Genomic DNA, 25,837 nt, shown 5'->3' with positions numbered 1-25,837 from the left:
AGTGTGGAACTGGCTGTGTCCACACACGCACCGGAGACGGGCAGGCAGGGCTCTGTGTGCAACTGGCTGTGACCACACACCCACAGTAGATGGGCAGGCAGGGCGCAGTGTAGATCTGGCTGTGTCCACTCACTCACTGAAGACGGGCAGGCTGGGTGCCGTGTGCATCTGACTGTGTCCACACACCCATGGGAGACGGGCAGGCTGGGCGTCGTGTGGATCCGGCTGTGTGCACACACCCATGGGAGACTGCCAGGCAGGGTTCTGTGTGGAACTCGCTGTGTCCACACACCCACGGGAGACGGGCATGCAGAGTGCAGTGTGGTTCTGGCCGTGTCCACACACCCATGGGAGACGGGCAGGCAGGGCACTGTGTGTATCTGGCTGTGTCCACTAACCCATGGGAGACGGGCAGGCAGGGTGCAGTGCGGATCCGGCTGTGTCCACTCACCCACGGCAGACGGGCAGGCAAGGCGCAGTGAGGATCTGGCTGTGTCCATTCACCCACTGGAGACGGGCAGAGAGGGTGCTGTGTGTATCTGGCTATGTCCACTGACCCACGGCAGACGGGCAGGCAGGGCGCAGTGCGGATCTGGCTGTGTCCACTCACCCATGAGAGACGGGTAAAGAGGGTGCTGTGTGTATCTGGCTATGTCCACTGACCCACGGCAGACGGGCAGGCAGGGGGCTGTGTGGATCTGGCTGTGTCCACTCACCCACGGCAGACGGGCAGGCAGGGCGCAGTGCGGATCTGGCTGTGTCCACTCACCCACGGCAGATGGGCAGGCAGGGCGCAATGCGGATCTGGCTGTGTCCACTCACCCACGGGAGACGGGCAGGCAAGGCGCAGTGTGGATCTGGCTGTGTCTACTCACCCACGGGAGACGGACAGGCAGGGCGCAGAGTGGATCTTGCTGTGTCCACACACCCATGGGAGACGGGCAGGCACGGCGCAGTGTGAATGTGGCTGTGTCCACTCACCCACGGGAGACGGGCAGGCAGGGCGCTGTGTGGATCTGGCCGTGTCCACACACCCACGGGAGTCGGGCAGGCAGGGCGCAGTGTGGATGTGGCTGTGTCCACTCACCCACGGGAGACGGGCAGGTAGGGCACAGTGTGTAACAGGCTGTGTCCACTCACCCACGGGAGACAGGCAGGCAGGGCGCAGTGTGGATCTTGCCGTGTTCGCACACCCAAGTCAGACGGGCAAGCAGGTCGCAGTGTGGAACTGTCTGTGTCCTCTCATCCACGGGAGACGTACAGGAATGTCGCATGTGGATGTGGCTGTGTCCACTCACCTACAGGAGACGGGCAGGCAGGGCAGAGTGTAGAAGTGGCTGTGTCCACTCACCCAAGGGAGACGGGCAGGAAGGGCTCTGTGTGGAACTAGCTGTGTCCACTCACCCACGGGAGACTGGCAGGCAGGGCGCAGTGTGAATGTGGCTGTGTCCACTCACCCACGGGAGACGGGCAGGCAGGGTGCAGTGTGGAACTTGCTGTGTCCACACAACCACCTGAGACGTCAGGTAGGGCGCTGTGTGGAACTGGCTGTGTCCACTCACCCACGAGACAGACAGGCAGGGCGCAGTGTGGAACTGGCTATGTCCACTCACCCATGGGTGACGGGCAGGCAGGGTGGAGTATAGATGTGGCTGTGCCCACTCACACACGGGAGACGGGCAGGAAGGGCGCAGTGTGGATCTTGCCGTATCCACACACCCACGGGAGACTGGCAGGCAGGGCGCAGTGTGGATGTGGCTGTGTCCAATCACACATCTGTGACTGGCAGGCAGGGCGCAGTTTGGAACTGGCAGTGTCCACAACCACCACCAGAGACGGGCAGGCAGGACTCTGTGTGGATGTGCCTGTCTCCACTCAGCCACGGAAGATTGGCAGGCAGGGCACAGTGTGGAAATGGTAGTGTCTACTCACCTACGGGAGATGGGCAGGCAGGGCGCTGAGTGGATCTGGCTGTTTCCACACACCCATGGGATACGGTCAGGCAGGGCGCAGTGTGGAACTGGCTGTGTCCACACACGCACCGGAGACGGGCAGGCAGGGCTCTGTGTGCAACTGGCTGTGACCACACACCCACAGTAGATGGGCAGGCAGGGCGCAGTGTAGATCTGGCTGTGTCCACTCACTCACTGAAGACGGGCAGGCTGGGTGCCGTGTGCATCTGACTGTGTCCACACACCCATGGGAGACGGGCAGGCTGGGCGTCGTGTGGATCCGGCTGTGTGCACACACCCATGGGAGACTGCCAGGCAGGGTTCTGTGTGGAACTCGCTGTGTCCACACACCCACGGGAGACGGGCATGCAGAGTGCAATGTGGTTCTGGCCGTGTCCACATACCCATGGGAGACGGGCAGGCAGGGCACTGTGTGTATCTGGCTGTGTCCACTAACCCATGGGAGACGGGCAGGCAGGGTGCAGTGTGGATCTGGCTGTGTCCACTCACCCACGGGAGACGGGCAGGCAGGGCGCTGTGTGTATCTGGCTGTGTCCACACACCCATGGGAGACGTGCAGGCTGGGCGCCGTGTGGATCTGGTTGTGTCGACACACTCATGAGAGACGGGCAGGCAGGGCACTGTGTGGATCTGGCTATGTCCACTAACATACGGGAGACGGGCAGGCAGGTCGCAGCACTGTGTGGATCTGGCTGTGTCTACTCACCCACGGTAGACGGGCAGGCAGGGGGCTGTGTGGATGTGGCTGTGTCCACTCACGCACGGGAGACGGGCAGGCTGGGCGCCGTGTGGAACATGCTGTGTCCACACATCCATGGGAGATGGTCAGAAAGGGTGCTGTGTGGATGTGGCTGTGTCCACTCACCCACGGGAGCCGGGCAGGCAGGGCGCTGTGTGGAACTGGCTGTGTCCACACACCCATGTGAGACGGTCAGCCAGGGTGCTGTGCGGATGTGGCTGTGTCCACTCACCCACGGGATTCGGGCAGGCTGGGCGCCGTGTGGATCTGGTTGTGTCGACACACTCATGGGAGATGGGCAGGCAGGGCGCTGTGTGGATCTGGCTGTGTCCACACACCCACCAGAGACGGGCAGGCAGGGCGCTGTGTGGATCTGGCTGTGTCCAATCACCCATGGGAGACGGGCATTAGGGCGCTGTGTGGATCTGGCTGTGTCCACACACCCACCGGAGACGGGCATGCAGGGCACTGTGTGGATCTGTCTGTGTCCATTCACCCATGGGAGACGGGCAGGCAGGGCGCTGTGTGGATATGGCTGTGTCCACACACCCACCGGAGACGGGCACGCAGGGTGCTGTGTGGATCTGGCTGTGTCCACTCACACATGGTTGACGGGCAAGCAGGGCGCAGTGTCGAAATGGCTGTGTACACACACCCACAAGAGACGTGCAGGCAGGGCGCTGTGTGGATGTGGCTATCTCCACTCACCCACAGGAGACTGGCAGGCAGGGTGCAGTGTGGGACTGGCTGTGTCCACTCAACCACGGGAGAAGGACAGGCAGGGTGCAGTGTGGATCTGGCTTGTCCAATCTCCAATGGGTGACGGGCAGGCAGGGCGCAGTGTGGAACTGGCTGTGTCCACTCACCCACGGAAGACGGGCAGGCAGGGTGCAGTGTGGATCTGGCTGTGATCACTCACCCATGGGTGACGGGCAAGCAGGACGCAGTGTGGAAATGGCTGTGTCCACACACCCACCAGAGACGGGCAGGCAGGGCATGTGTGGATGTGGCTGTCTCCACTCACCCACGGGAGACGGGCAGGCAGGGCGCAGTGTGGAACTGGCTGTGTCTACTCACCCACGGGAGACGGTCAAGCAGGGTGCTGTGTGGATGTGGCTGTGTCAACACACCCACGGGAGACGGGCAGGCTGGGAGCCGTGTGGATCTGGCTGTGTCCACACACAAACGGGAGAGGGGCATGCAGGGCGCAGTGTGCATCTGGCTGTGTCCACTCACGCATGGGTGACGAGAAGGCAGAGCGCAGTGTGGAACTGGCTATGTCCACACACCTACGGGAGACGCTCAGGCAGTGCTCTGTGTGGAACTGACTGTGTCCACACAAGCACGGGAGAGGAGCAGGCCGGGCGCAGTGTGGAACTGACTGTGTCCACACAAGCACAGTAGACGGCAGGCCGGGCGCAGTGTGGATCTAGCTGTGTCCACTCACCCATGGGTGACGGGCATGCAGGGCGCAGTACGGATGTGGAGGTGTCCACTCACCAAAGGGAGATGGGCAGGCAGGGCTCTGTGTGGAACTGGCTGTGTCCACTTACTCACGGGAGACGGGCAGGCAGGGCGTCGTGTGGATGTGGCTGTGTCCAAAAACCCAAGGGAGACGGTCAGTCAGGCGCAGTTTGGATGTGGCTGTGTCCACTGAACCATGGGAGACGGGCAGGCTGTTCGCCGTGTGGATCTGGCTGTGTCCACTCACCCACGGGAGAAGGGCAGGCAGGGCACAGTGTGGATCTGGCTGTATCCACTCACCCATGGGTGACATGCAGGCTGGGCTATGTGTGGAACTGTCATTGTCCACACATCCACGGGACATGGGCAGACAGGGAGCAGTGTGGAACTTGCTGTGTCCACACATCAAACAGACGGGTAGGCAGGACGCTGTGTGGACGTGGCTGTGTCTACTCACCCATGGGAGACATGTTGGCTGGGTGCCGTGTGGATTTATTGTGTCCCCTCACCCACGGGAGACGGGTGGCAGTGCGCTGTGTGGAACTTCTTGTGTCCACACACCCAGCAGAGACAGGCAGACAGGGAGCAGTGTGGAACTTGCTGTGTCCACACATCAAACAGACGGGTAGGCAGGACGCTGTGTGGACGTGGCTGTGTCTACTCACCCATGGGAGACATGTTGGCTGGGTGCCGTGTGGATTTATTGTGTCCCCTCACCCACGGGAGACGGGTGGCAGTGCGCTGTGTGGAACTTCTTGTGTCCACACACCCAGCAGAGACAGGCGGACAGGGCGCAGTGTGGATGTGACTGTGTAAACTCACCCACGGGAGACGGGCAGTCAGGGCGCAGTGTGGAACTGGCTGTGTCCACACACCAAAGGGACACAGGCAGGCAGGGCGCAGTGTGGATCAGGCTGTGTCCAATCACCCATGGGTGACAGGAAGGCAGGGCTCTGTGTGGATCTAGCTGTTTCCACACACCCATGGGAGATGGGCAGGCCGTGCGCTGTGTCGATCTGCGTGTGTCCACACACCCATGGGGGACGGTCAGACAGGGTGCCAGACCTTTGGTCTGAGACCTGACAGTCCAGAAGCCACGCATGCTGCCGCGTGACGGCGGTATCGCGGCTTGGGACAAGAGGAGGCCCCACGGTGCGGGCTGGGGCGCCAGGCACCGCGGCGGGCGCTGAGGGTGGGGGTGACCCCCGCCCCAGGCCGCCGCCTCGCTCCCAGAGAGGGGACAGAACAAGAGGCAAAACAAAAAAAAAAAAAAAAAAGAAGCCTACAGCACCCGGTATTCCCAGGCGGTCTCCCATCCAAGTACTAACCAGGCCCGACCCTGCTTAGCTTCCGAGACCAGACGAGATCGGGCGCGTTCAGGGTGGTGTGGCCCTAGACGGCGGAGGGCGCCCCTGCCCCGCTCAAGAAGCCCAGCCTCTCTGCACTTCCCCGCCGCCTCCTCCCGCCCCAGGCCCCGCGCCGGCGCTGACCCGCACCGGGCGGGCCTGTTGAGTTCACCGGCCGGGTCCGGCGGGCTCCGAGGGACCGGGGTGACAGGCGGGGCGGGACGGGGCGGGCAGGGAGCGGCGAGCCGGGGTGGGGGGCTGTCTCTCTATACACACACACACACACACACACAAACACACTCACACTCACACAAGATGCGCCTCCACGGCTGGACTCGCCAAGGTGGAGACCTTCCAGCCCCCTTCCTCTCCTCGCCTGGCCCACCCCCAGCTCGTGGCCGCCCCCGCCGCCACCGCCGCCGATTGCGCACGCGCGGGTCGCCCGCCCTTTGACCCCAGGCAGGGGCCGCCCTCCCCGACAACCCCTTTCAGCTGCGCCCCCCACCCTGTGGGTGGGCTGCCGCCTATTCCCCCGGGCCCGGGCTGGGGCACAGCGCATGGGGGAGGGGAGCGAGTGTATGGGGCGTCTCTCTCTCTCTCTAGGGATGTGTCCCATGGGTGGGGTGGCGTGGTTAGTGGGGCGCTGAAGAAATCAGTCCCCTCCATCTCCTACCTCTGGAAAACGCCCAAGCCCTTGGAGAACTGCCGGCAACGCGACCGTGGGGGCCGGGACCCTCCTCTGTGTCCTCCTGTGGCCCAGTCCAAGGGGCCTGGGCCTGGCCGGGGCTGCATTGGACCCCGACCACCCTGGCGTGTGGACTCGCTAAAAATCGGCCATTAGATATTGGATTCCAGCTTCATTGAGGTCATTTCACTAATGAGTGCACCGGAAAGAGTTTCCTAATCCATCTGTGAGGGTGGCAACTGAAAGAGAATTTTAAAGCTGACAGAATAGGCGAGGAAAGGCATAGGAGATTTCCACACCCAGTAAGGAAGCCTTTCCCGAAATGGAAGAAAGAAACGAGCAAACAGAAACACCGGTAGCCCGCCAGGATCAGAGTCTGCCCCCGAGAGAAAGTACCCTGACCAGGTTCACCCGTGGGTGGGTGGCGAGCTAGCGGCATTCAGAAGAGCGAGGCCCGCAGTCTGTGCAGAAGACACCTGCACTCGGGTGTGTGTGGCGGCACGATTCACAAGCAGCTCCAGATGTTAAGCCAAGGAGAAGCCAGGGAGTTCCCAACGCCCCAGGTGTCCTCAGCCCACGACTGGCTGCTGGGGGAATGCGAAGCCCGGCTCCTTGTCTCAGAGCGGGACAACCAGGAGGTGTGACGTACACCCCGGGGTTCCCAGGAGGATCAGGCTGAAGCTGGGACTTGGCCTGAAAGTGTCCCCTCGCATGGCCACCCCCTTCCCCTTCCTGCTCCTCTACTCCTGGTGCCCCTCCATCCAGGGGCCAGACCTTAAAGAGTCACCCGCAAGAGAATCCTGGTCCCAAAGGAGCCTTCTGGGGGACCCGTGCTGAGAGAGGTTGTGGGCATGGCCCGCTGGGGCTCTGCCCGACCCAGGGCTGAGAGATGCAACCTCCCAGCTCTGGGTCCCTGCAGGGGAAGCGTTGGCAAGCACAGGGCCAGTCCTCCAAAGGCCCAGGTGCAGGGAGCCCAGGCCAAGCAGCCTGTGGAAGAAGCCACCCCGGGAAGACGACTGCAGGCCACGGCCCTTCCCACCTCCTCCTCCTCCTCCTCCTGCTCCTCCACCCCCCCGACCTCCCACCCCCCACCCCCGACATGGCGCAGGGCTCAGAGACACCTCAGACACTTGCTACCCAAAGTGCAAAGGGCATCAGTTGCTCCTCCAAACACCCCCCCCTGCCCAGCAGACCGCGTTGTCCAGCCAGCCCCCGGGCCTCCCTGGGGTGCCCAGCACAAAAGTGCAGACAACCACCGGACCCTCAATCTCAGTTTTCGGATGTTTTTGCCACTCTAAGGACCCGCAGGCCAGCTGGGCCTTCTGGCAGGACAGAGAGCCCCGGAATCCGACGTGGAGAGCTGGGTGTACGTCCCCACGAGGAGGCGGTCCCCACCTCCGCGGCTCTCCCCTTGCGGGGGGGGGGGGAAAGCAGCCACGGGGCCTCGGAGAAGACACCAGGCTGGGCGCCCGCCCCACAGTGGGGGCACGTCCCCCGCAGGCCACTTAGCGACGGCCGCCGGCCGGCGGACGGTTGGGTGGCGCGAGACGCTGCGGCCGCCCTGCTACCGGGTTCCTGGGAGGGCGTCCTGGAACCAGCGTCCACACCAAGCCCTTGGAAGGCCCAGGCGACGGAGGAGCCCCGTCAGGCAGGGGCCGAGGACGGTGACGGCCCGGGCGGGGAGGAGCGTGTCAGGCAGGGGCAGAGGACGGTGACAGGTGACAGGCCGGGCGGGAAGGAGTCAGTCAGGCAGGGGCCGAGGAGGAGACGGGCTGGGTAAGGGTTAGGGTTAGAGTCAGGGCACAAGTCACAATCGCAAAGACCTGGAAGCGACCCGAGTGCCCATCGACCCACGAGTGCGTAAATGAAATGTGGCGCGTGGACACCACGGAGTGCTATTCAGCTAGGAGGAGCAGCGGTGAGAGGGCACCTCTCGTGGTTCTCCTGGCCAGAGCTGGAACCCGTTCCAGTAAGCCAGGTAGCCCAAGAATGGACACACGAGCACCACGTGCTCGCGCTCACCAGCAAATGGGTACGAACCGATGGACACCTAAGTGGACACAGAGGAATCACCTTCATCGGGTGGGTGTCGGGCGGGTGGGGGGAGGGGATGGGCATACACCTCCATTAGGAATGGGGTGGGTGCGCACCGACTGGGGGATGGGCGCACTTGAGGCTCTGACCCGAGGGGGGAGGCTGGGAGAGGGCAACGTACCCGACCTTAACATTGGTACCCCCACAATACGCTGGAACGACATCAGAGGTAAATGAATAAGAACACAGGGGGGAGGGGGGCACGGGCAACACATGTCACCTTAATACTTGGACTCCCATCATCTGCTTGAAAAGAGAGAGAAAAGAAAATGCAATCATAGAGATAAGAGACACTTTTTAAAAATAATGAATCCGAAGAGAAAAGTAAAAGGAGGCCTGTGGAGCAGGTCTGGGTGTGACTCCGGATCCCCCAACATCAGGTGCCACCACCAAAGATTCCTACGTGTAGCCCATAGAACCCCAAAAGCAACGGGACGAGTTCTGGTCACATACTCCCTCAAAATGACATCCTGGCCTTCTTCTGGAACTCCCTCCCCTCTCAGACTCTCAAGGTTTCCTCCAGCGTGTCGGTTCCCACAGAGCAGACCTTTGGTCTGAGACCTGACAGTCCAGAAGCCACGCATGCTGCCGCGTGACGGCGGTGTCGCGGCTTGGGACAAGAGGAGGCCCCACGGTGCGGGCTGGGGCGCCAGGCACCGCGGCGGGCGCTGAGGGTGGGGGTGACCCCCGCCCCGGGCCGCCGCCTCGCTCCCAGAGAGGGGACAGAACAAGAGGCAAAAAAAAAAAAAAAAAAAAAGAAGAAGCCTACGGCACCCGGTATTCCCAGGCGGTCTCCCATCCAAGTACTAACCAGGCCCGACCCTGCTTAGCTTCCGAGACCAGACGAGGTCGGGCGCGTTCAGGGTGGTGTGGCCCTAGACGGCGGAGGGCGCCCCTGCCCCGCTCAAGAAGCCGAGCCTCTCTGCGCTTCCCCGCCGCCTCCTCCCGCCCCAGGCCCCGCACCGGCGCTGACCCGCGCCGGGCCGGGCCTGTTGAGTTCACCGGCCGGGTCCGGCGGGCTCCGAGGGACGGGGGTGACAGGCGGGGCGGGGCGGGGCGGGCAGGGAGCGGTGGGCCGGGGTGGGGGGCTGTCTCTCTATACACACACACACACACACACACACTCACACTCACACAAGATGCGCCTCCACGGCTGGACTCGCCAAGGTGGAGACCTTCCAGCCCCCTTCCTCTCCTCGCCTGGCCTCCTTCACCTACCCGCCCCCCACCCCCAGCTCGTGGCCGCCGCCGCCGCCGCCGCCACCGCCGCCTCCGCCGCCGATTGCGCACGCGCGGATCGCCCGCCCTTTGACCCCAGGCAGGGGCCGCCCTCCCCGACAACCCCTTTCAGCTGTGCCCCCCACCCTGTGGGTGGGCTGCCGCCTATTCCCCCGGGCCCGGGCTGGGGCACAGCGCATGGGGGAGGGGAGCGAGTGTATGGGGCGTCTCTCTCTCTCTCTAGGGATGTGTCCCATGGGTGGGGTGGCGTGGTTAGTGGGGCGCTGAAGAAATCAGTCCCCTCCATCTCCTACCTCTGGAAAACGCCCAAGCCCTTGGAGAACTGCCGGCAACGCGACCGTGGGGGCCGGGACCCTCCTCTGTGTCCTCCTGTGGCCCAGTCCAAGGGGCCTGGGCCTGGCCGGGGCTGCATTGGACCCCGACCACCCTGGCGTGTGGACTCGCTAAAAATCGGCCATTAGATATTGGATTCCAGCTTCATTGAGGTCATTTCACTAATGAGTGCACCGGAAAGAGTTTCCTAATCCATCTGTGAGGGTGGCAACTGAAAGAGAATTTTAAAGCTGACAGAATAGGCGAGGAAAGGCATAGGAGATTTCCACACCCAGTAAGGAAGCCTTTCCCGAAATGGAAGAAAGAAACGAGCAAACAGAAACACCGGTAGCCCGCCAGGATCAGAGTCTGCCCCCGAGAGAAAGTACCCTGACCAGGTTCACCCGTGGGTGGGTGGCGAGCTAGCGGCATTCAGAAGAGCGAGGCCCGCAGTCTGTGCAGAAGACACCTGCACTCGGGTGTGTGTGGCGGCACGATTCACAAGCAGCTCCAGATGTTAAGCCAAGGAGAAGCCAGGGAGTTCCCAACGCCCCAGGTGTCCTCAGCCCACGACTGGCTGCTGGGGGAATGCGAAGCCCGGCTCCTTGTCTCAGAGCGGGACAACCAGGAGGTGTGACGTACACCCCGGGGTTCCCAGGAGGATCAGGCTGAAGCTGGGACTTGGCCTGAAAGTGTCCCCTCGCATGGCCACCCCCTTCCCCTTCCTGCTCCTCTACTCCTGGTGCCCCTCCATCCAGGGGCCAGACCTTAAAGAGTCACCCGCAAGAGAATCCTGGTCCCAAAGGAGCCTTCTGGGGGACCCGTGCTGAGAGAGGTTGTGGGCATGGCCCGCTGGGGCTCTGCCCGACCCAGGGCTGAGAGATGCAACCTCCCAGCTCTGGGTCCCTGCAGGGGAAGCGTTGGCAAGCACAGGGCCAGTCCTCCAAAGGCCCAGGTGCAGGGAGCCCAGGCCAAGCAGCCTGTGGAAGAAGCCACCCCGGGAAGACGACTGCAGGCCACGGCCCTTCCCACCTCCTCCTCCTCCTCCTCCTGCTCCTCCACCCCCCCGACCTCCCACCCCCCACCCCCGACATGGCGCAGGGCTCAGAGACACCTCAGACACTTGCTACCCAAAGTGCAAAGGGCATCAGTTGCTCCTCCAAACCCCCCCCCTGCCCAGCAGACCGCGTTGTCCAGCCAGCCCCCGGGCCTCCCTGGGGTGCCCAGCACAAAAGTGCAGACAACCACCGGACCCTCAATCTCAGTTTTCGGATGTTTTTGCCACTCTAAGGACCCGCAGGCCAGCTGGGCCTTCTGGCAGGACAGAGAGCCCCGGAATCCGACGTGGAGAGCTGGGTGTACGTCCCCACGAGGAGGCGGTCCCCACCTCCGCGGCTCTCCCCTTGCGGGGGGGGGGGGGGAAGCAGCCACGGGGCCTCGGAGAAGACACCAGGCTGGGCGCCCGCCCCACAGTGGGGGCACGTCCCCCGCAGGCCACTTAGCGACGGCCGCCGGCCGGCGGACGGTTGGGTGGCGCGAGACGCTGCGGCCGCCCTGCTACCGGGTTCCTGGGAGGGCGTCCTGGAACCAGCGTCCACACCAAGCCCTTGGAAGGCCCAGGCGACGGAGGAGCCCCGTCAGGCAGGGGCCGAGGACGGTGACGGCCCGGGCGGGGAGGAGCGTGTCAGGCAGGGGCAGAGGACGGTGACAGGTGACAGGCCGGGCGGGAAGGAGTCAGTCAGGCAGGGGCCGAGGAGGAGACGGGCTGGGTAAGGGTTAGGGTTAGAGTCAGGGCACAAGTCACAATCGCAAAGACCTGGAAGCGACCCGAGTGCCCATCGACCCACGAGTGCGTAAATGAAATGTGGCGCGTGGACACCACGGAGTGCTATTCAGCTAGGAGGAGCAGCGGTGAGAGGGCACCTCTCGTGGTTCTCCTGGCCAGAGCTGGAACCCGTTCCAGTAAGCCAGGTAGCCCAAGAATGGACACACGAGCACCACGTGCTCGCGCTCACCAGCAAATGGGTACGAACCGATGGACACCTAAGTGGACACAGAGGAATCACCTTCATCGGGTGGGTGTCGGGCGGGTGGGGGGAGGGGATGGGCATACACCTCCATTAGGAATGGGGTGGGTGCGCACCGACTGGGGGATGGGCGCACTTGAGGCTCTGACCCGAGGGGGGAGGCTGGGAGAGGGCAACGTACCCGACCTTAACATTGGTACCCCCACAATACGCTGGAACGACATCAGAGGTAAATGAATAAGAACACAGGGGGGAGGGGGGCACGGGCAACACATGTCACCTTAATACTTGGACTCCCATCATCTGCTTGAAAAGAGAGAGAAAAGAAAATGCAATCATAGAGATAAGAGACACTTTTTAAAAATAATGAATCCGAAGAGAAAAGTAAAAGGAGGCCTGTGGAGCAGGTCTGGGTGTGACTCCGGATCCCCCAACATCAGGTGCCACCACCAAAGATTCCTACGTGTAGCCCATAGAACCCCAAAAGCAACGGGACGAGTTCTGGTCACATACTCCCTCAAAATGACATCCTGGCCTTCTTCTGGAACTCCCTCCCCTCTCAGACTCTCAAGGTTTCCTCCAGCGTGTCGGTTCCCACAGAGCAGACCTTTGGTCTGAGACCTGACAGTCCAGAAGCCACGCATGCTGCCGCGTGACGGCGGTGTCGCGGCTTGGGACAAGAGGAGGCCCCACGGTGCGGGCTGGGGCGCCAGGCACCGCGGCGGGCGCTGAGGGTGGGGGTGACCCCCGCCCCGGGCCGCCGCCTCGCTCCCAGAGAGGGGACAGAACAAGAGGCAAAAAAAAAAAAAAAAAAAAGAAGAAGCCTACGGCACCCGGTATTCCCAGGCGGTCTCCCATCCAAGTACTAACCAGGCCCGACCCTGCTTAGCTTCCGAGACCAGACGAGGTCGGGCGCGTTCAGGGTGGTGTGGCCCTAGACGGCGGAGGGCGCCCCTGCCCCGCTCAAGAAGCCGAGCCTCTCTGCGCTTCCCCGCCGCCTCCTCCCGCCCCAGGCCCCGCACCGGCGCTGACCCGCGCCGGGCCGGGCCTGTTGAGTTCACCGGCCGGGTCCGGCGGGCTCCGAGGGACGGGGGTGACAGGCGGGGCGGGGCGGGGCGGGCAGGGAGCGGTGGGCCGGGGTGGGGGGCTGTCTCTCTATACACACACACACACACACACACTCACACTCACACAAGATGCGCCTCCACGGCTGGACTCGCCAAGGTGGAGACCTTCCAGCCCCCTTCCTCTCCTCGCCTGGCCTCCTTCACCTACCCGCCCCCCACCCCCAGCTCGTGGCCGCCGCCGCCGCCGCCGCCGCCGCCGCCGCCTCCGCCGCCGATTGCGCACGCGCGGATCGCCCGCCCTTTGACCCCAGGCAGGGGCCGCCCTCCCCGACAACCCCTTTCAGCTGTGCCCCCCACCCTGTGGGTGGGCTGCCGCCTATTCCCCCGGGCCCGGGCTGGGGCACAGCGCATGGGGGAGGGGAGCGAGTGTATGGGGCGTCTCTCTCTCTCTCTAGGGATGTGTCCCATGGGTGGGGTGGCGTGGTTTGTGGGGCGCTGAAGAAATCAGTCCCCTCCATCTCCTACCTCTGGAAAACGCCCAAGCCCTTGGAGAACTGCCGGCAACGCGACCGGGGGCGGCCGGGACCCTCCTCTGTGTCCTCCTGTGGCCCAGTCCAAGGGGCCGGGGCCTGGGCCTGGCCGGGGCTGCATTGGACCCCGACCACCCTGGCGTGTGGACTCGCTAAAAATCGGCCATTAGATATTGGATTCCAGCTTCATTGAGGTCATTTCACTAATGAGTGCACCGGAAAGAGTTTCCTAATCCATCTGTGAGGGTGGCAACTGAAAGAGAATTTTAAAGCTGACAGAATAGGCGAGGAAAGGCATAGGAGATTTCCACACCCAGTAAGGAAGCCTTTCCCGAAATGGAAGAAAGAAACGAGCAAACAGAAACACCGGTAGCCCGCCAGGATCAGAGTCTGCCCCCGAGAGAAAGTACCCTGACCAGGTTCACCCGTGGGTGGGTGGCGAGCTAGCGGCATTCAGAAGAGCGAGGCCCGCAGTCTGTGCAGAAGACACCTGCACTCGGGTGTGTGTGGCGGCACGATTCACAAGCAGCTCCAGATGTTAAGCCAAGGAGAAGCCAGGGAGTTCCCAACGCCCCAGGTGTCCTCAGCCCACGACTGGCTGCTGGGGGAATGCGAAGCCCGGCTCCTTGTCTCAGAGCGGGACAACCAGGAGGTGTGACGTACACCCCGGGGTTCCCAGGAGGATCAGGCTGAAGCTGGGACTTGGCCTGAAAGTGTCCCCTCGCATGGCCACCCCCTTCCCCTTCCTGCTCCTCTACTCCTGGTGCCCCTCCATCCAGGGGCCAGACCTTAAAGAGTCACCCGCAAGAGAATCCTGGTCCCAAAGGAGCCTTCTGGGGGACCCGTGCTGAGAGAGGTTGTGGGCATGGCCCGCTGGGGCTCTGCCCGACCCAGGGCTGAGAGATGCAACCTCCCAGCTCTGGGTCCCTGCAGGGGAAGCGTTGGCAAGCACAGGGCCAGTCCTCCAAAGGCCCAGGTGCAGGGAGCCCAGGCCAAGCAGCCTGTGGAAGAAGCCACCCCGGGAAGACGACTGCAGGCCACGGCCCTTCCCACCTCCTCCTCCTCCTCCTCCTGCTCCTCCACCCCCCCGACCTCCCACCCCCCACCCCCGACATGGCGCAGGGCTCAGAGACACCTCAGACACTTGCTACCCAAAGTGCAAAGGGCATCAGTTGCTCCTCCAAACCCCCCCCCTGCCCAGCAGACCGCGTTGTCCAGCCAGCCCCCGGGCCTCCCTGGGGTGCCCAGCACAAAAGTGCAGACAACCACCGGACCCTCAATCTCAGTTTTCGGATGTTTTTGCCACTCTAAGGACCCGCAGGCCAGCTGGGCCTTCTGGCAGGACAGAGAGCCCCGGAATCCGACGTGGAGAGCTGGGTGTACGTCCCCACGAGGAGGCGGTCCCCACCTCCGCGGCTCTCCCCTTGCGGGGGGGGGGGAAAGCAGCCACGGGGCCTCGGAGAAGACACCAGGCTGGGCGCCCGCCCCACAGTGGGGGCACGTCCCCCGCAGGCCACTTAGCGACGGCCGCCGGCCGGCGGACGGTTGGGTGGCGCGAGACGCTGCGGCCGCCCTGCTACCGGGTTCCTGGGAGGGCGTCCTGGAACCAGCGTCCACACCAAGCCCTTGGAAGGCCCAGGCGACGGAGGAGCCCCGTCAGGCAGGGGCCGAGGACGGTGACGGCCCGGGCGGGGAGGAGCGTGTCAGGCAGGGGCAGAGGACGGTGACAGGTGACAGGCCGGGCGGGAAGGAGTCAGTCAGGCAGGGGCCGAGGAGGAGACGGGCTGGGTAAGGGTTAGGGTTAGAGTCAGGGCACAAGTCACAATCGCAAAGACCTGGAAGCGACCCGAGTGCCCATCGACCCACGAGTGCGTAAATGAAATGTGGCGCGTGGACACCACGGAGTGCTATTCAGCTAGGAGGAGCAGCGGTGAGAGGGCACCTCTCGTGGTTCTCCTGGCCAGAGCTGGAACCCGTTCCAGTAAGCCAGGTAGCCCAAGAATGGACACACGAGCACCACGTGCTCGCGCTCACCAGCAAATGGGTACGAACCGATGGACACCTAAGTGGACACAGAGGAATCACCTTCATCGGGTGGGTGTCGGGCGGGTGGGGGGAGGGGATGGGCATACACCTCCATTAGGAATGGGGTGGGTGCGCACCGACTGGGGGATGGGCGCACTTGAGGCTCTGACCCGAGGGGGGAGGCTGGGAGAGGGCAACGTACCCGACCTTAACATTGGTACCCCCACAATACGCTGGAACGACATCAGAGGTAAATGAATAAGAACACAGGGGGGAGGGGGGCACGGGCAACACATGTCACCTTAATACTTGGACTCCCATCATCTGCTTGAAAAGAGAGAGAAAAGAAAATGCAATCATAGAGATAAGAGACACTTTTTAAAAATAATGAATCCGAAGAGAAAAGTAAAAGGAGGCCTGTGGAGCAGGTCTGGGTGTGACTCCGGATCCCCCAACATCAGGTGCCACCACCAAAGATTCCTACGTGTAGCCCATAGAACCCCAAAAGCAACGGGACGAGTTCTGGTCACATACTCCCTCAAAATGACATCCTGGCCTTCTTCTGGAACTCCCTCCCCTCTCAGACTCTCAAGGTTTCCTCCAGCGTGTCGGTTCCCACAGAGCAGACCTTTGGTCTGAGACCTGACAGTCCAGAAGCCACGCATGCTGCCGCGTGACGGCGGTGTCGCGGCTTGGGACAAGAGGAGGCCCCACGGTGCGGGCTGGGGCGCCAGGCACCGCGGCGGGCGCTGAGGGTGGGGGTGACCCCCGCCCCGGGCCGCCGCCTCGCTCCCAGAGAGGGGACAGAACAAGAGGCAAAAAAAAAAAAAAAAAAAAAAGAAGAAGCCTACGGCACCCGGTATTCCCAGGCGGTCTCCCATCCAAGTACTAACCAGGCCCGACCCTGCTTAGCTTCCGAGACCAGACGAGGTCGGGCGCGTTCAGGGTGGTGTGGCCCTAGACGGCGGAGGGCGCCCCTGCCCCGCTCAAGAAGCCGAGCCTCTCTGCGCTTCCCCGCCGCCTCCTCCCGCCCCAGGCCCCGCACCGGCGCTGACCCGCGCCGGGCCGGGCCTGTTGAGTTCACCGGCCGGGTCCGGCGGGCTCCGAGGGACGGGGGTGACAGGCGGGGCAGGGCGGGGCGGGCAGGGAGCGGTGGGCCGGGGTGGGGGGCTGTCTCTCTATACACACACACACACACACACACTCACACTCACACAAGATGCGCCTCCACGGCTGGACTCGCCAAGGTGGAGACCTTCCAGCCCCCTTCCTCTCCTCGCCTGGCCTCCTTCACCTACCCGCCCCCCACCCCCAGCTCGTGGCCGCCGCCGCCGCCGCCGCCGCCGCCGCCGCCTCCGCCGCCGATTGCGCACGCGCGGATCGCCCGCCCTTTGACCCCAGGCAGGGGCCGCCCTCCCCGACAACCCCTTTCAGCTGTGCCCCCCACCCTGTGGGTGGGCTGCCGCCTATTCCCCCGGGCCCGGGCTGGGGCACAGCGCATGGGGGAGGGGAGCGAGTGTATGGGGCGTCTCTCTCTCTCTCTAGGGATGTGTCCCATGGGTGGGGTGGCGTGGTTTGTGGGGCGCTGAAGAAATCAGTCCCCTCCATCTCCTACCTCTGGAAAACGCCCAAGCCCTTGGAGAACTGCCGGCAACGCGACCGGGGGCGGCCGGGACCCTCCTCTGTGTCCTCCTGTGGCCCAGTCCAAGGGGCCGGGGCCTGGGCCTGGCCGGGGCTGCATTGGACCCCGACCACCCTGGCGTGTGGACTCGCTAAAAATCGGCCATTAGATATTGGATTCCAGCTTCATTGAGGTCATTTCACTAATGAGTGCACCGGAAAGAGTTTCCTAATCCATCTGTGAGGGTGGCAACTGAAAGAGAATTTTAAAGCTGACAGAATAGGCGAGGAAAGGCATAGGAGATTTCCACACCCAGTAAGGAAGCCTTTCCCGAAATGGAAGAAAGAAACGAGCAAACAGAAACACCGGTAGCCCGCCAGGATCAGAGTCTGCCCCCGAGAGAAAGTACCCTGACCAGGTTCACCCGTGGGTGGGTGGCGAGCTAGCGGCATTCAGAAGAGCGAGGCCCGCAGTCTGTGCAGAAGACACCTGCACTCGGGTGTGTGTGGCGGCACGATTCACAAGCAGCTCCAGATGTTAAGCCAAGGAGAAGCCAGGGAGTTCCCAACGCCCCAGGTGTCCTCAGCCCACGACTGGCTGCTGGGGGAATGCGAAGCCCGGCTCCTTGTCTCAGAGCGGGACAACCAGGAGGTGTGACGTACACCCCGGGGTTCCCAGGAGGATCAGGCTGAAGCTGGGACTTGGCCTGAAAGTGTCCCCTCGCATGGCCACCCCCTTCCCCTTCCTGCTCCTCTACTCCTGGTGCCCCTCCATCCAGGGGCCAGACCTTAAAGAGTCACCCGCAAGAGAATCCTGGTCCCAAAGGAGCCTTCTGGGGGACCCGTGCTGAGAGAGGTTGTGGGCATGGCCCGCTGGGGCTCTGCCCGACCCAGGGCTGAGAGATGCAACCTCCCAGCTCTGGGTCCCTGCAGGGGAAGCGTTGGCAAGCACAGGGCCAGTCCTCCAAAGGCCCAGGTGCAGGGAGCCCAGGCCAAGCAGCCTGTGGAAGAAGCCACCCCGGGAAGACGACTGCAGGCCACGGCCCTTCCCACCTCCTCCTCCTCCTCCTCCTGCTCCTCCACCCCCCCGACCTCCCACCCCCCACCCCCGACATGGCGCAGGGCTCAGAGACACCTCAGACACTTGCTACCCAAAGTGCAAAGGGCATCAGTTGCTCCTCCAAACACCCCCCCCTGCCCAGCAGACCGCGTTGTCCAGCCAGCCCCCGGGCCTCCCTGGGGTGCCCAGCACAAAAGTGCAGACAACCACCGGACCCTCAATCTCAGTTTTCGGATGTTTTTGCCACTCTAAGGACCCGCAGGCCAGCTGGGCCTTCTGGCAGGACAGAGAGCCCCGGAATCCGACGTGGAGAGCTGGGTGTACGTCCCCACGAGGAGGCGGTCCCCACCTCCGCGGCTCTCCCCTTGCGGGGGGGGGGGGGAAAGCAGCCACGGGGCCTCGGAGAAGACACCAGGCTGGGCGCCCGCCCCACAGTGGGGGCACGTCCCCCGCAGGCCACTTAGCGACGGCCGCCGGCCGGCGGACGGTTGGGTGGCGCGAGACGCTGCGGCCGCCCTGCTACCGGGTTCCTGGGAGGGCGTCCTGGAACCAGCGTCCACACCAAGCCCTTGGAAGGCCCAGGCGACGGAGGAGCCCCGTCAGGCAGGGGCCGAGGACGGTGACGGCCCGGGCGGGGAGGAGCGTGTCAGGCAGGGGCAGAGGACGGTGACAGGTGACAGGCCGGGCGGGAAGGAGTCAGTCAGGCAGGGGCCGAGGAGGAGACGGGCTGGGTAAGGGTTAGGGTTAGAGTCAGGGCACAAGTCACAATCGCAAAGACCTGGAAGCGACCCGAGTGCCCATCGACCCACGAGTGCGTAAATGAAATGTGGCGCGTGGACACCACGGAGTGCTATTCAGCTAGGAGGAGCAGCGGTGAGAGGGCACCTCTCGTGGTTCTCCTGGCCAGAGCTGGAACCCGTTCCAGTAAGCCAGGTAGCCCAAGAATGGACACACGAGCACCACGTGCTCGCGCTCACCAGCAAATGGGTACGAACCGATGGACACCTAAGTGGACACAGAGGAATCACCTTCATCGGGTGGGTGTCGGGCGGGTGGGGGGAGGGGATGGGCATACACCTCCATTAGGAATGGGGTGGGTGCGCACCGACTGGGGGATGGGCGCACTTGAGGCTCTGACCCGAGGGGGGAGGCTGGGAGAGGGCAACGTACCCGACCTTAACATTGGTACCCCCACAATACGCTGGAACGACATCAGAGGTAAATGAATAAGAACACAGGGGGGAGGGGGGCACGGGCAACACATGTCACCTTAATACTTGGACTCCCATCATCTGCTTGAAAAGAGAGAGAAAAGAAAATGCAATCATAGAGATAAGAGACACTTTTTAAAAATAATGAATCCGAAGAGAAAAGTAAAAGGAGGCCTGTGGAGCAGGTCTGGGTGTGACTCCGGATCCCCCAACATCAGGTGCCACCACCAAAGATTCCTACGTGTAGCCCATAGAACCCCAAAAGCAACGGGACGAGTTCTGGTCACATACTCCCTCAAAATGACATCCTGGCCTTCTTCTGGAACTCCCTCCCCTCTCAGACTCTCAAGGTTTCCTCCAGCGTGTCGGTTCCCACAGAGCAGACCTTTGGTCTGAGACCTGACAGTCCAGAAGCCACGCATGCTGCCGCGTGACGGCGGTGTCGCGGCTTGGGACAAGAGGAGGCCCCACGGTGCGGGCTGGGGCGCCAGGCACCGCGGCGGGCGCTGAGGGTGGGGGTGACCCCCGCCCCGGGCCGCCGCCTCGCTCCCAGAGAGGGGACAGAACAAGAGGCAAAAAAAAAAAAAAAAAAAAAGAAGAAGCCTACGGCACCCGGTATTCCCAGGCGGTCTCCCATCCAAGTACTAACCAGGCCCGACCCTGCTTAGCTTCCGAGACCAGACGAGGTCGGGCGCGTTCAGGGTGGTGTGGCCCTAGACGGCGGAGGGCGCCCCTGCCCCGCTCAAGAAGCCGAGCCTCTCTGCGCTTCCCCGCCGCCTCCTCCCGCCCCAGGCCCCGCACCGGCGCTGACCCGCGCCGGGCCGGGCCTGTTGAGTTCACCGGCCGGGTCCGGCGGGCTCCGAGGGACGGGGGTGACAGGCGGGGCGGGGCGGGGCGGGCAGGGAGCGGTGGGCCGGGGTGGGGGGCTGTCTCTCTATACACACACACACACACACACACTCACACTCACACAAGATGCGCCTCCACGGCTGGACTCGCCAAGGTGGAGACCTTCCAGCCCCCTTCCTCTCCTCGCCTGGCCTCCTTCACCTACCCGCCCCCCACCCCCAGCTCGTGGCCGCCGCCGCCGCCGCCGCCGCCGCCGCCTCCGCCGCCGATTGCGCACGCGCGGATCGCCCGCCCTTTGACCCCAGGCAGGGGCCGCCCTCCCCGACAACCCCTTTCAGCTGTGCCCCCCACCCTGTGGGTGGGCTGCCGCCTATTCCCCCGGGCCCGGGCTGGGGCACAGCGCATGGGGGAGGGGAGCGAGTGTATGGGGCGTCTCTCTCTCTCTCTAGGGATGTGTCCCATGGGTGGGGTGGCGTGGTTTGTGGGGCGCTGAAGAAATCAGTCCCCTCCATCTCCTACCTCTGGAAAACGCCCAAGCCCTTGGAGAACTGCCGGCAACGCGACCGGGGGCGGCCGGGACCCTCCTCTGTGTCCTCCTGTGGCCCAGTCCAAGGGGCCGGGGCCTGGGCCTGGCCGGGGCTGCATTGGACCCCGACCACCCTGGCGTGTGGACTCGCTAAAAATCGGCCATTAGATATTGGATTCCAGCTTCATTGAGGTCATTTCACTAATGAGTGCACCGGAAAGAGTTTCCTAATCCATCTGTGAGGGTGGCAACTGAAAGAGAATTTTAAAGCTGACAGAATAGGCGAGGAAAGGCATAGGAGATTTCCACACCCAGTAAGGAAGCCTTTCCCGAAATGGAAGAAAGAAACGAGCAAACAGAAACACCGGTAGCCCGCCAGGATCAGAGTCTGCCCCCGAGAGAAAGTACCCTGACCAGGTTCACCCGTGGGTGGGTGGCGAGCTAGCGGCATTCAGAAGAGCGAGGCCCGCAGTCTGTGCAGAAGACACCTGCACTCGGGTGTGTGTGGCGGCACGATTCACAAGCAGCTCCAGATGTTAAGCCAAGGAGAAGCCAGGGAGTTCCCAACGCCCCAGGTGTCCTCAGCCCACGACTGGCTGCTGGGGGAATGCGAAGCCCGGCTCCTTGTCTCAGAGCGGGACAACCAGGAGGTGTGACGTACACCCCGGGGTTCCCAGGAGGATCAGGCTGAAGCTGGGACTTGGCCTGAAAGTGTCCCCTCGCATGGCCACCCCCTTCCCCTTCCTGCTCCTCTACTCCTGGTGCCCCTCCATCCAGGGGCCAGACCTTAAAGAGTCACCCGCAAGAGAATCCTGGTCCCAAAGGAGCCTTCTGGGGGACCCGTGCTGAGAGAGGTTGTGGGCATGGCCCGCTGGGGCTCTGCCCGACCCAGGGCTGAGAGATGCAACCTCCCAGCTCTGGGTCCCTGCAGGGGAAGCGTTGGCAAGCACAGGGCCAGTCCTCCAAAGGCCCAGGTGCAGGGAGCCCAGGCCAAGCAGCCTGTGGAAGAAGCCACCCCGGGAAGACGACTGCAGGCCACGGCCCTTCCCACCTCCTCCTCCTCCTCCTCCTGCTCCTCCACCCCCCCGACCTCCCACCCCCCACCCCCGACATGGCGCAGGGCTCAGAGACACCTCAGACACTTGCTACCCAAAGTGCAAAGGGCATCAGTTGCTCCTCCAAACCCCCCCCCCTGCCCAGCAGACCGCGTTGTCCAGCCAGCCCCCGGGCCTCCCTGGGGTGCCCAGCACAAAAGTGCAGACAACCACCGGACCCTCAATCTCAGTTTTCGGATGTTTTTGCCACTCTAAGGACCCGCAGGCCAGCTGGGCCTTCTGGCAGGACAGAGAGCCCCGGAATCCGACGTGGAGAGCTGGGTGTACGTCCCCACGAGGAGGCGGTCCCCACCTCCGCGGCTCTCCCCTTGCGGGGGGGGGGGGAAAGCAGCCACGGGGCCTCGGAGAAGACACCAGGCTGGGCGCCCGCCCCACAGTGGGGGCACGTCCCCCGCAGGCCACTTAGCGACGGCCGCCGGCCGGCGGACGGTTGGGTGGCGCGAGACGCTGCGGCCGCCCTGCTACCGGGTTCCTGGGAGGGCGTCCTGGAACCAGCGTCCACACCAAGCCCTTGGAAGGCCCAGGCGACGGAGGAGCCCCGTCAGGCAGGGGCCGAGGACGGTGACGGCCCGGGCGGGGAGGAGCGTGTCAGGCAGGGGCAGAGGACGGTGACAGGTGACAGGCCGGGCGGGAAGGAGTCAGTCAGGCAGGGGCCGAGGAGGAGACGGGCTGGGTAAGGGTTAGGGTTAGAGTCAGGGCACAAGTCACAATCGCAAAGACCTGGAAGCGACCCGAGTGCCCATCGACCCACGAGTGCGTAAATGAAATGTGGCGCGTGGACACCACGGAGTGCTATTCAGCTAGGAGGAGCAGCGGTGAGAGGGCACCTCTCGTGGTTCTCCTGGCCAGAGCTGGAACCCGTTCCAGTAAGCCAGGTAGCCCAAGAATGGACACACGAGCACCACGTGCTCGCGCTCACCAGCAAATGGGTACGAACCGATGGACACCTAAGTGGACACAGAGGAATCACCTTCATCGGGTGGGTGTCGGGCGGGTGGGGGGAGGGGATGGGCATACACCTCCATTAGGAATGGGGTGGGTGCGCACCGACTGGGGGATGGGCGCACTTGAGGCTCTGACCCGAGGGGGGAGGCTGGGAGAGGGCAACGTACCCGACCTTAACATTGGTACCCCCACAATACGCTGGAACGACATCAGAGGTAAATGAATAAGAACACAGGGGGGAGGGGGGCACGGGCAACACATGTCACCTTAATACTTGGACTCCCATCATCTGCTTGAAAAGAGAGAGAAAAGAAAATGCAATCATAGAGATAAGAGACACTTTTTAAAAATAATGAATCCGAAGAGAAAAGTAAAAGGAGGCCTGTGGAGCAGGTCTGGGTGTGACTCCGGATCCCCCAACATCAGGTGCCACCACCAAAGATTCCTACGTGTAGCCCATAGAACCCCAAAAGCAACGGGACGAGTTCTGGTCACATACTCCCTCAAAATGACATCCTGGCCTTCTTCTGGAACTCCCTCCCCTCTCAGACTCTCAAGGTTTCCTCCAGCGTGTCGGTTCCCACAGAGCAGACCTTTGGTCTGAGACCTGACAGTCCAGAAGCCACGCATGCTGCCGCGTGACGGCGGTGTCGCGGCTTGGGACAAGAGGAGGCCCCACGGTGCGGGCTGGGGCGCCAGGCACCGCGGCGGGCGCTGAGGGTGGGGGTGACCCCCGCCCCGGGCCGCCGCCTCGCTCCCAGAGAGGGGACAGAACAAGAGGCAAAAAAAAAAAAAAAAAAAAAGAAGAAGCCTACGGCACCCGGTATTCCCAGGCGGTCTCCCATCCAAGTACTAACCAGGCCCGACCCTGCTTAGCTTCCGAGACCAGACGAGGTCGGGCGCGTTCAGGGTGGTGTGGCCCTAGACGGCGGAGGGCGCCCCTGCCCCGCTCAAGAAGCCGAGCCTCTCTGCGCTTCCCCGCCGCCTCCTCCCGCCCCAGGCCCCGCACCGGCGCTGACCCGCGCCGGGCCGGGCCTGTTGAGTTCACCGGCCGGGTCCGGCGGGCTCCGAGGGACGGGGGTGACAGGCGGGGCGGGGCGGGGCGGGCAGGGAGCGGTGGGCCGGGGTGGGGGGCTGTCTCTCTATACACACACACACACACACACACACTCACACTCACACAAGATGCGCCTCCACGGCTGGACTCGCCAAGGTGGAGACCTTCCAGCCCCCTTCCTCTCCTCGCCTGGCCTCCTTCACCTACCCGCCCCCCACCCCCAGCTCGTGGCCGCCGCCGCCGCCGCCGCCGCCGCCGCCGCCGCCTCCGCCGCCGATTGCGCACGCGCGGATCGCCCGCCCTTTGACCCCAGGCAGGGGCCGCCCTCCCCGACAACCCCTTTCAGCTGGGCCCCCCACCCTGTGGGTGGGCTGCCGCCTATTCCCCCGGGCCCGGGCTGGGGCACAGCGCATGGGGGAGGGGAGCGAGTGTATGGGGCGTCTCTCTCTCTCTCTAGGGATGTGTCCCATGGGTGGGGTGGCGTGGTTTGTGGGGCGCTGAAGAAATCAGTCCCCTCCATCTCCTACCTCTGGAAAACGCCCAAGCCCTTGGAGAACTGCCGGCAACGCGACCGGGGGCGGCCGGGACCCTCCTCTGTGTCCTCCTGTGGCCCAGTCCAAGGGGCCGGGGCCTGGGCCTGGCCGGGGCTGCATTGGACCCCGACCACCCTGGCGTGTGGACTCGCTAAAAATCGGCCATTAGATATTGGATTCCAGCTTCATTGAGGTCATTTCACTAATGAGTGCACCGGAAAGAGTTTCCTAATCCATCTGTGAGGGTGGCAACTGAAAGAGAATTTTAAAGCTGACAGAATAGGCGAGGAAAGGCATAGGAGATTTCCACACCCAGTAAGGAAGCCTTTCCCGAAATGGAAGAAAGAAACGAGCAAACAGAAACACCGGTAGCCCGCCAGGATCAGAGTCTGCCCCCGAGAGAAAGTACCCTGACCAGGTTCACCCGTGGGTGGGTGGCGAGCTAGCGGCATTCAGAAGAGCGAGGCCCGCAGTCTGTGCAGAAGACACCTGCACTCGGGTGTGTGTGGCGGCACGATTCACAAGCAGCTCCAGATGTTAAGCCAAGGAGAAGCCAGGGAGTTCCCAACGCCCCAGGTGTCCTCAGCCCACGACTGGCTGCTGGGGGAATGCGAAGCCCGGCTCCTTGTCTCAGAGCGGGACAACCAGGAGGTGTGACGTACACCCCGGGGTTCCCAGGAGGATCAGGCTGAAGCTGGGACTTGGCCTGAAAGTGTCCCCTCGCATGGCCACCCCCTTCCCCTTCCTGCTCCTCTACTCCTGGTGCCCCTCCATCCAGGGGCCAGACCTTAAAGAGTCACCCGCAAGAGAATCCTGGTCCCAAAGGAGCCTTCTGGGGGACCCGTGCTGAGAGAGGTTGTGGGCATGGCCCGCTGGGGCTCTGCCCGACCCAGGGCTGAGAGATGCAACCTCCCAGCTCTGGGTCCCTGCAGGGGAAGCGTTGGCAAGCACAGGGCCAGTCCTCCAAAGGCCCAGGTGCAGGGAGCCCAGGCCAAGCAGCCTGTGGAAGAAGCCACCCCGGGAAGACGACTGCAGGCCACGGCCCTTCCCACCTCCTCCTCCTCCTCCTCCTGCTCCTCCACCCCCCCGACCTCCCACCCCCCACCCCCGACATGGCGCAGGGCTCAGAGACACCTCAGACACTTGCTACCCAAAGTGCAAAGGGCATCAGTTGCTCCTCCAAACCCCCCCCCCTGCCCAGCAGACCGCGTTGTCCAGCCAGCCCCCGGGCCTCCCTGGGGTGCCCAGCACAAAAGTGCAGACAACCACCGGACCCTCAATCTCAGTTTTCGGATGTTTTTGCCACTCTAAGGACCCGCAGGCCAGCTGGGCCTTCTGGCAGGACAGAGAGCCCCGGAATCCGACGTGGAGAGCTGGGTGTACGTCCCCACGAGGAGGCGGTCCCCACCTCCGCGGCTCT

General features: G+C 63.6%; 6 non-coding genes across 6 annotated transcripts; all 6 read right to left on the bottom strand.

Moving 5' to 3' along the window:
- Positions 1-5,455: 5,455 nt before the first annotated feature.
- LOC142870659 (5S ribosomal RNA) lies at positions 5,456-5,574 on the bottom strand. The gene has a single exon (XR_012919032.1). It is a non-coding gene; the product is annotated as a 5S ribosomal RNA (ribosomal RNA).
- A 3,489-nt stretch (positions 5,575-9,063) lies between these two features.
- LOC142870657 (5S ribosomal RNA) lies at positions 9,064-9,182 on the bottom strand. The gene has a single exon (XR_012919030.1). It is a non-coding gene; the product is annotated as a 5S ribosomal RNA (ribosomal RNA).
- A 3,518-nt stretch (positions 9,183-12,700) lies between these two features.
- On the bottom strand, positions 12,701-12,819 carry LOC142870656 (5S ribosomal RNA). Its single transcript, XR_012919029.1, has one exon. It is a non-coding gene; the product is annotated as a 5S ribosomal RNA (ribosomal RNA).
- A 3,526-nt stretch (positions 12,820-16,345) lies between these two features.
- Positions 16,346-16,464, bottom strand: LOC142870655 (5S ribosomal RNA). The gene has a single exon (XR_012919028.1). It is a non-coding gene; the product is annotated as a 5S ribosomal RNA (ribosomal RNA).
- Positions 16,465-19,992: 3,528 nt separating this feature from the next.
- LOC142870654 (5S ribosomal RNA) lies at positions 19,993-20,111 on the bottom strand. Its single transcript, XR_012919027.1, has one exon. It is a non-coding gene; the product is annotated as a 5S ribosomal RNA (ribosomal RNA).
- A 3,524-nt stretch (positions 20,112-23,635) lies between these two features.
- On the bottom strand, positions 23,636-23,754 carry LOC142870840 (5S ribosomal RNA). The gene has a single exon (XR_012919167.1). It is a non-coding gene; the product is annotated as a 5S ribosomal RNA (ribosomal RNA).
- Positions 23,755-25,837: the final 2,083 nt, after the last annotated feature.

This window comes from Microcebus murinus, chromosome 4, assembly GCF_040939455.1.
Source record: "Microcebus murinus isolate Inina chromosome 4, M.murinus_Inina_mat1.0, whole genome shotgun sequence".
In the NCBI taxonomy this organism is placed as follows: Eukaryota; Metazoa; Chordata; class Mammalia; order Primates; family Cheirogaleidae; genus Microcebus; species Microcebus murinus.
The sequence above is the reverse complement of the archived record's forward strand: the minus strand, read 5'-3'. Positions and strand labels throughout refer to the sequence as shown.